This window comes from Tachysurus fulvidraco, chromosome 1 (assembly GCF_022655615.1).
Source record: "Tachysurus fulvidraco isolate hzauxx_2018 chromosome 1, HZAU_PFXX_2.0, whole genome shotgun sequence".
In the NCBI taxonomy this organism is placed as follows: Eukaryota; Metazoa; Chordata; class Actinopteri; order Siluriformes; family Bagridae; genus Tachysurus; species Tachysurus fulvidraco.
Genome location: NC_062518.1, coordinates 46,479,603 through 46,488,601, shown reverse-complemented (window position 1 = coordinate 46,488,601; position 8,999 = coordinate 46,479,603). Strand labels below are relative to the sequence as shown.

The 8,999-nt window shown below is 41.9% G+C and overlaps 2 protein-coding genes and 1 long non-coding RNA gene across 3 annotated transcripts in view; 2 read left to right on the top strand and 1 right to left on the bottom strand.

The window, feature by feature from the left end:
• Window positions 1–8,999, top strand: part of LOC113633973 (B-cell receptor CD22-like) — a 352,956-nt gene that overhangs the window by 45,467 nt on the left and 298,490 nt on the right. The gene's annotated exons all lie outside the window — the stretch shown is intronic.
• Window positions 1–8,999, top strand: part of LOC113633983 (B-cell receptor CD22-like) — a 195,276-nt gene that overhangs the window by 31,767 nt on the left and 154,510 nt on the right. The gene's annotated exons all lie outside the window — the stretch shown is intronic.
• On the bottom strand, window positions 68–6,518 carry LOC125138530. The gene is made up of 2 exons (XR_007137732.1): window positions 6,222–6,518; window positions 68–300 (listed from the first exon to the last, which is right to left on the bottom strand). It is a non-coding gene; the product is annotated as an uncharacterized LOC125138530 (long non-coding RNA).

Below are 8,999 nucleotides of genomic sequence, written 5' to 3'. Positions count from 1 at the left end.
CAGACTCATTTTAGACATTTATTCTGCATCTAAATAAAATAAACCAAATAAACAGCCTCACATGGCATTCAGTTAAAACTCACTTTTATTTCAATGTAATTTCTATTTATAGTTAGACACTTTGTGTGTGTGTGTACAAAATTGAAGTAAACAGTGAAAATTAACTCACACTGCAGTGTATAATTAATAAATAAACATCAATCCCTCCCTTTCTTACTCCTGCATGATTAAGGAGGAGAGCTGAAGCATGTTGTATGATTATCTCCTCCACTGTGTCTTTGTCCCATTTCATTACTGCACCTGCAAGATGGACAAAGAAAATTATATACATAACTATGTAAAATAACTGCGCCATTATTATTTCTAGCAACTGCAATTATTGTGTATGTTCCAAAATGTCTCTGATGGTTTGGTGAAATTTATTTCTGTGACCCTTGTTGCTGTTGAACAGCGTGTGAGAGGGTTTAAATGCTCCATCTAAAACTTACATGTAATCGCAAATAAACATAGAAAGTGCACAGAGTTCATTTTAAAATTATAATGCATAAGCATGTGTTGCTGCCTTTTGTAGCTAGCTAACCTGTCACTAACACTTGTAGCTAGCTAACCTGTCACTATCACTTGTAGCAAGCTAACCTGTCACTAACACCTGTAGCTAGCTAACCTGTCACTATCACTTGTAGCTAGCTAACCTGTCACTGACACTTGTAGCTAGCTAACCTGTCACTGACACTTGTAGCTAGCTAACCTGTCACTGACACTTGTAGCTAGCTAACCTGTCACTGACACTTGTAGCTAGCTAACCTGTCACTGACACTTGTAGCTAGCTAACCTGTCACTAACACTTGTAGCTAGCTAACCTGTCACTGACACTTGTAGCTAGCTAACCTGTCACTATCACTTGTAGCTAGCTAACCTGTCACTGACACTTGTAGCTAGCTAACCTGTCACTGACACTTGTAGCTAGCTAACCTGTCACTGACACTTGTAGCTAGCTAACCTGTCACTGACACTTGTAGCTAGCTAACCTGTCACTGACACTTGTAGCAAGCTAACCTGTCAAAAACACTTGTAGCTAGCTAAGCTGTCACTGACACTTGTAGCTAGCTAACCTGTCACTGACACTTGTAGCTAGCTAACCTGTCACTATCACTTGTAGCTAGCTAACCTGTCACTGACACTTGTAGCTAGCTAACCTGTCACTGACACTTGTAGCTAGCTAACCTGTCACTGACACTTGTAGCTAGCTAACCTGTCACTGACACTTGTAGCTAGCTAACCTGTCACTGACACTTGTAGCTAGCTAACCTGTCACTGACACTTGTAGCTAGCTAACCTGTCACTGACACTTGTAGCTAGCTAACCTGTCACTGACACTTGTAGCTAGCTAACCTGTCACTGACACTTGTAGCTAGCTAACCTGTCACTGACACTTGTAGCTAGCTAACCTGTCACTGACACTTGTAGCTAGCTAACCTGTCACTGACACTTGTAGCAAGCTAACCTGTCAAAAACACTTGTAGCTAGCTAAGCTGTCACTGACACTTGTAGCTAGCTAACCTGTCACTGACACTTGTAGCTAGCTAACCTGTCACTGACACTTGTAGCTAGCTAACCTGTCACTGACACTTGTAGCTAGCTAACCTGTCACTGACACTTGTAGCTAGCTAACCTGTCACTGACACTTGTAGCTAGCTAACCTGTCACTGACACTTGTAGCTAGCTAACCTGTCACTGACACTTGTAGCTAGCTAACCTGTCACTGACACTTGTAGCTAGCTAACCTGTCACTGACACTTGTAGCTAGCTAACCTGTCACTAACACTTGTAGCTAGCTAACCTGTCACTAGCATCTGTAGCTAGCTAACCTGTCACTAACACTTGTAGCTAGCTAACCTGTCACTAACACTTGTAGCTAGCTAACCTGTCACTAACACTTGTAGCTAGCTAACCTGTCACTAACACTTGTAGCTAGCTAACCTGTCACTAGCATCTGTAGCTAGCTAATCTGTCACTAACACTTCTAGCTAGCTAACCTGTCACTAACACTTGTAGCTAGCTAACCTGTCACTAACACTTGTAGCTAGCTAACCTGTCACTAACACTTGTAGCTAGCTAACCTGTCACTGACACTTGTAGCTAGCTAACCAGTCACTAACACTTGTAGCAAGCTAACCTGTCAAAAACACTTGTAGCTAGCTAACCTGTCACTATCACTTGTAGCTAGCTAACCTGTCACTGACACTTGTAGCTAGCTAACCTGTCACTGACACTTGTAGCTAGCTAACCTGTCACTAACACTTGTAGCTAGCTAACCTGTCACTAACACTTTAGCTAGCTAACCTGTCACTAGCATCTGTAGCTAGCTAACCTGTCACTAACACTTGTAGCTAGCTAACCTGTCACTAACACTTGTAGCTAGCTAACCTGTCACTAACACTTGTAGCTAGCTAACCTGTCACTAACACTTGTAGCGAGCTAACCTGTCACTAACACTTGTAGCTAGCTAACCTGTCACTGACACTTGTAGCTAGCTAACCTGTCACTAACACTTGTAGCTAGCTAACCTGTCACTAACACTTGTAGCTAGCTAACCTGTCACTGACACTTGTAGCTAGCTAACCTGTCACTATCACTTGTAGCAAGCTAACCTGTCACTAACACTTGTAGCTAGCTAACCTGTCACTAACACTTGTAGCTAGCTAACCTGTCACTAGCATCTGTAGCTAGCTAACCTGTCACTAACACTTGTAGCTAGCTAACCTGTCACTAACACTCGTAGCTAGCTAACCTGTCACTGACACTTGTAGCTAGCTAACCTGTCACTATCACTTGTAGCAAGCTAACCTGTCAAAAACACTTGTAGCTAGCTAACCTGTCACTATCACTTGTAGCTAGCTAACCAGTCACTAACACTTGTAGCAAGCTAACCTGTCAAAAACACTTGTAGCTAGCTAACCTGTCACTAACACTTGTAGCTAGCTAACCTGTCACTGACACTTGTAGCTAGCTAACCTGTCACTGACACTTGTAGCTAGCTAACCTGTCACTAACACTTGTAGCTAGCTAACCTGTCACTAACACTTGTAGCTAGCTAACCTGTCACTAACACTTGTAGCTAGCTAACCTGTCACTAGCATCTGTAGCTAGCTAACCTGTCACTAACACTTGTAGCTAGCTAACCTGTCACTAACACTCGTAGCTAGCTAACCTGTCACTGACACTTGTAGCTAGCTAACCTGTCACTGACACTTGTAGCTAGCTAACCTGTCACTATCACTTGTAGCAAGCTAACCTGTCAAAAACACTTGTAGCTAGCTAACCTGTCACTATCACTTGTAGCAAGCTAACCTGTCAAAAACACTTGTAGCTAGCTAACCTGTCACTAACACTTGTAGCTAGCTAACCTGTCACTGACACTTGTAGCTAGCTAACCTGTCACTGACACTTGTAGCTAGCTAACCTGTCACTAACACTTGTAGCAAGCTAACCTGTCAAAAACACTTGTAGCTAGCTAACCTGTCACTATCACTTGTAGCTAGCTAACCTGTCACTGACACTTGTAGCTAGCTAACCTGTCACTATCACTTGTAGCTAGCTAACCTGTCACTAACACTTGTAGCTAGCTAACCTGTCACTGACACTTGTAGCTAGCTAACCTGTCACTGACACTTGTAGCTAGCTAACCTGTCACTGACACTTGTAGCTAGCTAACCTGTCACTGACACTTGTAGCTAGCTAACCTGTCACTGACACTTGTAGCTAGCTAACCTGTCACTGACACTTGTAGCTAGCTAACCTGTCACTGACACTTGTAGCTAGCTAACCTGTCACTGACACTTGTAGCTAGCTAACCTGTCACTGACACTTGTAGCTAGCTAACCTGTCACTGACACTTGTAGCTAGCTAACCTGTCACTGACACTTGTAGCTAGCTAACCTGTCACTGACACTTGTAGCAAGCTAACCTGTCAAAAACACTTGTAGCTAGCTAAGCTGTCACTGACACTTGTAGCTAGCTAACCTGTCACTGACACTTGTAGCTAGCTAACCTGTCACTGACACTTGTAGCTAGCTAACCTGTCACTGACACTTGTAGCTAGCTAACCTGTCACTGACACTTGTAGCTAGCTAACCTGTCACTGACACTTGTAGCTAGCTAACCTGTCACTGACACTTGTAGCTAGCTAACCTGTCACTGACACTTGTAGCTAGCTAACCTGTCACTGACACTTGTAGCTAGCTAACCTGTCACTGACACTTGTAGCTAGCTAACCTGTCACTAACACTTGTAGCTAGCTAACCTGTCACTAGCATCTGTAGCTAGCTAACCTGTCACTAACACTTGTAGCTAGCTAACCTGTCACTAACACTTGTAGCTAGCTAACCTGTCACTAACACTTGTAGCTAGCTAACCTGTCACTAACACTTGTAGCTAGCTAACCTGTCACTAGCATCTGTAGCTAGCTAATCTGTCACTAACACTTCTAGCTAGCTAACCTGTCACTAACACTTGTAGCTAGCTAACCTGTCACTAACACTTGTAGCTAGCTAACCTGTCACTAACACTTGTAGCTAGCTAACCTGTCACTGACACTTGTAGCTAGCTAACCAGTCACTAACACTTGTAGCAAGCTAACCTGTCAAAAACACTTGTAGCTAGCTAACCTGTCACTATCACTTGTAGCTAGCTAACCTGTCACTGACACTTGTAGCTAGCTAACCTGTCACTGACACTTGTAGCTAGCTAACCTGTCACTAACACTTGTAGCTAGCTAACCTGTCACTAACACTTTAGCTAGCTAACCTGTCACTAGCATCTGTAGCTAGCTAACCTGTCACTAACACTTGTAGCTAGCTAACCTGTCACTAACACTTGTAGCTAGCTAACCTGTCACTAACACTTGTAGCTAGCTAACCTGTCACTAACACTTGTAGCGAGCTAACCTGTCACTAACACTTGTAGCTAGCTAACCTGTCACTGACACTTGTAGCTAGCTAACCTGTCACTAACACTTGTAGCTAGCTAACCTGTCACTAACACTTGTAGCTAGCTAACCTGTCACTGACACTTGTAGCTAGCTAACCTGTCACTATCACTTGTAGCAAGCTAACCTGTCACTAACACTTGTAGCTAGCTAACCTGTCACTAACACTTGTAGCTAGCTAACCTGTCACTAGCATCTGTAGCTAGCTAACCTGTCACTAACACTTGTAGCTAGCTAACCTGTCACTAACACTCGTAGCTAGCTAACCTGTCACTGACACTTGTAGCTAGCTAACCTGTCACTATCACTTGTAGCAAGCTAACCTGTCAAAAACACTTGTAGCTAGCTAACCTGTCACTATCACTTGTAGCTAGCTAACCAGTCACTAACACTTGTAGCAAGCTAACCTGTCAAAAACACTTGTAGCTAGCTAACCTGTCACTAACACTTGTAGCTAGCTAACCTGTCACTGACACTTGTAGCTAGCTAACCTGTCACTGACACTTGTAGCTAGCTAACCTGTCACTAACACTTGTAGCTAGCTAACCTGTCACTAACACTTGTAGCTAGCTAACCTGTCACTAACACTTGTAGCTAGCTAACCTGTCACTAGCATCTGTAGCTAGCTAACCTGTCACTAACACTTGTAGCTAGCTAACCTGTCACTAACACTCGTAGCTAGCTAACCTGTCACTGACACTTGTAGCTAGCTAACCTGTCACTGACACTTGTAGCTAGCTAACCTGTCACTATCACTTGTAGCAAGCTAACCTGTCAAAAACACTTGTAGCTAGCTAACCTGTCACTATCACTTGTAGCAAGCTAACCTGTCAAAAACACTTGTAGCTAGCTAACCTGTCACTAACACTTGTAGCTAGCTAACCTGTCACTGACACTTGTAGCTAGCTAACCTGTCACTGACACTTGTAGCTAGCTAACCTGTCACTAACACTTGTAGCAAGCTAACCTGTCAAAAACACTTGTAGCTAGCTAACCTGTCACTATCACTTGTAGCTAGCTAACCTGTCACTGACACTTGTAGCTAGCTAACCTGTCACTATCACTTGTAGCTAGCTAACCTGTCACTAACACTTGTAGCTAGCTAACCTGTCACTGACACTTGTAGCTAGCTAACCTGTCACTAACACTTGTAGCTAGCTAACCTGTCACTGACACTTGTAGCTAGCTAACATTAACACTAAGCTAAGCGTGCTTTTCACAGACATAATCTTACCTAAAGTTTCTCCAGCTATCTGCGTGAGTTGTCACATTGATCTTGCTGTAACACGGTCCTGAAAGGGTCTTCCTCTTCTTACTCCTCTTCTTCTTCTTTCGAGTTTAATGCTGGTTGGCAACTCTTCTAAAAGGTGCATTACCGCCACCTAAGGAAGGTGAAATGAAGAGGGAAAAAAAAACAACAACCTTAAATTGTTTCACTTAACCCAGTATTTTTCAAAAATAAAATTAAGAAATTGTATATTAGATGCTAGATGATCCTAGATGCTTTTCCTAATAAATGCTCAAGTGTCATGCTTTCATCCATGCATGCATTTAATTCTGCCCTATCTTCTTCATATTTTTTGCAGTCAAACAGTATATGCTTTACTGCCCAGTGGGATGTTTTCCTATTCTGTACAATGATGTATTTAAACCAGTGCGACCCATTCTAAGACGTGAGACTAACATCTCTTCCCTTGGGCTTCTGCCCTTCCTCATGCTTTTGGCCACTTGATTTTGTATTCTGTATAAATGACGTCCTGTATCCGCTGTGTTCCAATCTTCCTGCCATATTTTAAGTGAATGTTGCTTCATGATAGTTTTGGCCTCTGCTCTACTTATTGGTACGTGCACATCAACTGTTTCATTCTTTTTAGAGTTTTTTGCTAGTATATCCACAGTTTAATTTCTTTCCACCCCTACATGGTCAGGAACCCAAAGGAAGGAGACATCTATTCTTTTATTGTGAAGTGTGAGAAGCAAGTGGAGTATTTGATGAATGAGGTCTTGTCTACATGATGCTCTGAATGCTTAATAATGCTGATAAACTGTTTAAGGCAGTTTTGACATATTTGTTCAGATTATGGCAGTAAAATTGCTACCAACTCCACAGTGTAGACTGACAGGTAACCTGTTGTCTTCTTTTTGACTACTATTTCATACTGAGGAATAAAAAATGCTGCACCAGTACGGCCTTTTTCCATCCGTAAATATGAATAATTCCTCTTGATACTGCTCCATATAGTTTTGAACTATTATCCACTCTGGCATTCTTCGTGTGTTTTTTTTTTTTAGTATTTGTTGTAAGTATTTGTTTTATAAATTTCCAGGGGTGGCATCGTTGATATTGCCACAGTGTGTCCTATTTGCAGCTGATTGAGCCCTGCATTTTGAGCCTTAGCATTTCCCACCCACCCGAAACTATATATTTATATATATTTATAAAATAGACCATACTCCCATAATCTATTGCTGCTCTTGCTAGTGCACAGTATATACTTTGTAATGACAGACAACATGCCCCCATTCCACCTCTGCCAAACACCTCATTACATTGATTGCACTTTTACGTTTGTCAAAAATTTTCTGGAAATGTAATCTCAAACTTAATTTTGTGTCTAGCCACATTACTGGCACTTGTTCCAGTTTTTGCCTGTACATTTTAATGTTCATTGTTGGTGTTAGTTTGCTAATAGCAAAGCAGATCACCTGTGTTGTTGCCAATGAGAAGCAAAAGCACCACTTGGTTGCCCAATTTTCTACTAATTTTCTACTTTTCTCTACTTTCTACTACTACTTTTCTACTTTTCGACAGCATTCTGCATACACTGCTCCAAGTGCCTGATATTACGTCCACTTTTCCACAGTGCCACATCATCTGCATATAGGGATTTCCATATCTCTGTGCCTATCTGTGAGAAGATGTCAGTTATCGTTACGTTGAACATGATAGGAGTGCTATCATTTCCTTGGGGTGTTCCGTTATCTACTGAATGGACAACAGCGGGAGTAGTGAGCAGCTACCTGAAATGAGTTGCTTATTCACCTCGGTACGGCAACTGCACTTAGACACATTCACTGAACTGAAATAAAAGTCTTTTTTGTTAGACATTATTACAATTTCTTAAGAAGGTGGAATTGCCTGGTTGCTCATTTTTGGTTGACTGTGTTTTTCATTTCAAGAACAAAGGACAAATTCATTGTTTCGATAACAGTTGTCAAAACAAACAAACTAAACTAAACAATAAAAGAAATTTGAACCTTATGCTTTGACAGGCAACTACACACACAGTAACAACATTTGAACTGAATTGACTGTTAATTTGTTAAATTACTACTTTTGATTATTGGACTACACATGTATGCCCAAGAGGTGTTGTACCACTTTGTACCGCCAGTCTGACAAGCGGGTCAGAAGATAAAGGCTGCAGGACCTGATGGCTGCTTGCCTGTGCTGGATTACCTCCACCACCACCCCTCCCCTCCCCTGTTGCAAGTCGTGTGTTTATGGCGAACAGTTTCTGTGCTTATGTTGCTGAGGTGTTTTTCCTGTTCCCACACTGTACTCCCCACTAGCATAGTCTAGGGGTTGTTTTTTTCCCTCCCTTCCCTCAATGCTGTATTTCTTTTCACTTGCCTGTCTTCCTGTCCTGTGCTTGTCATATTGTATGTATTGTATGTATGGACAGGTTTATGGCTAATTTCACGGTACCTGTGACCAGTGACAATAAAGGCTACTACTACTACTACAACTACTACTACATATGATCATACTTTATTGTTCTTGTGAGAACTCTAGTATCTGCATTTTGGACTAACTGTAGTCTATTTATTAAAGATGCAGGACAACCACCTAGTAATGCATTACAATAGTCCAGTCTAGAGGTCATGAATACAAGAACTAGCTTCTCAGCATCAGATACAGACTGGATGTTTCTCAGCTTGGCAATATGTCTAAGGTGGGAAAAGGCTGCTTTTGTACTATGGGCGATAGGATTTTCAAAAGACAAGTTGC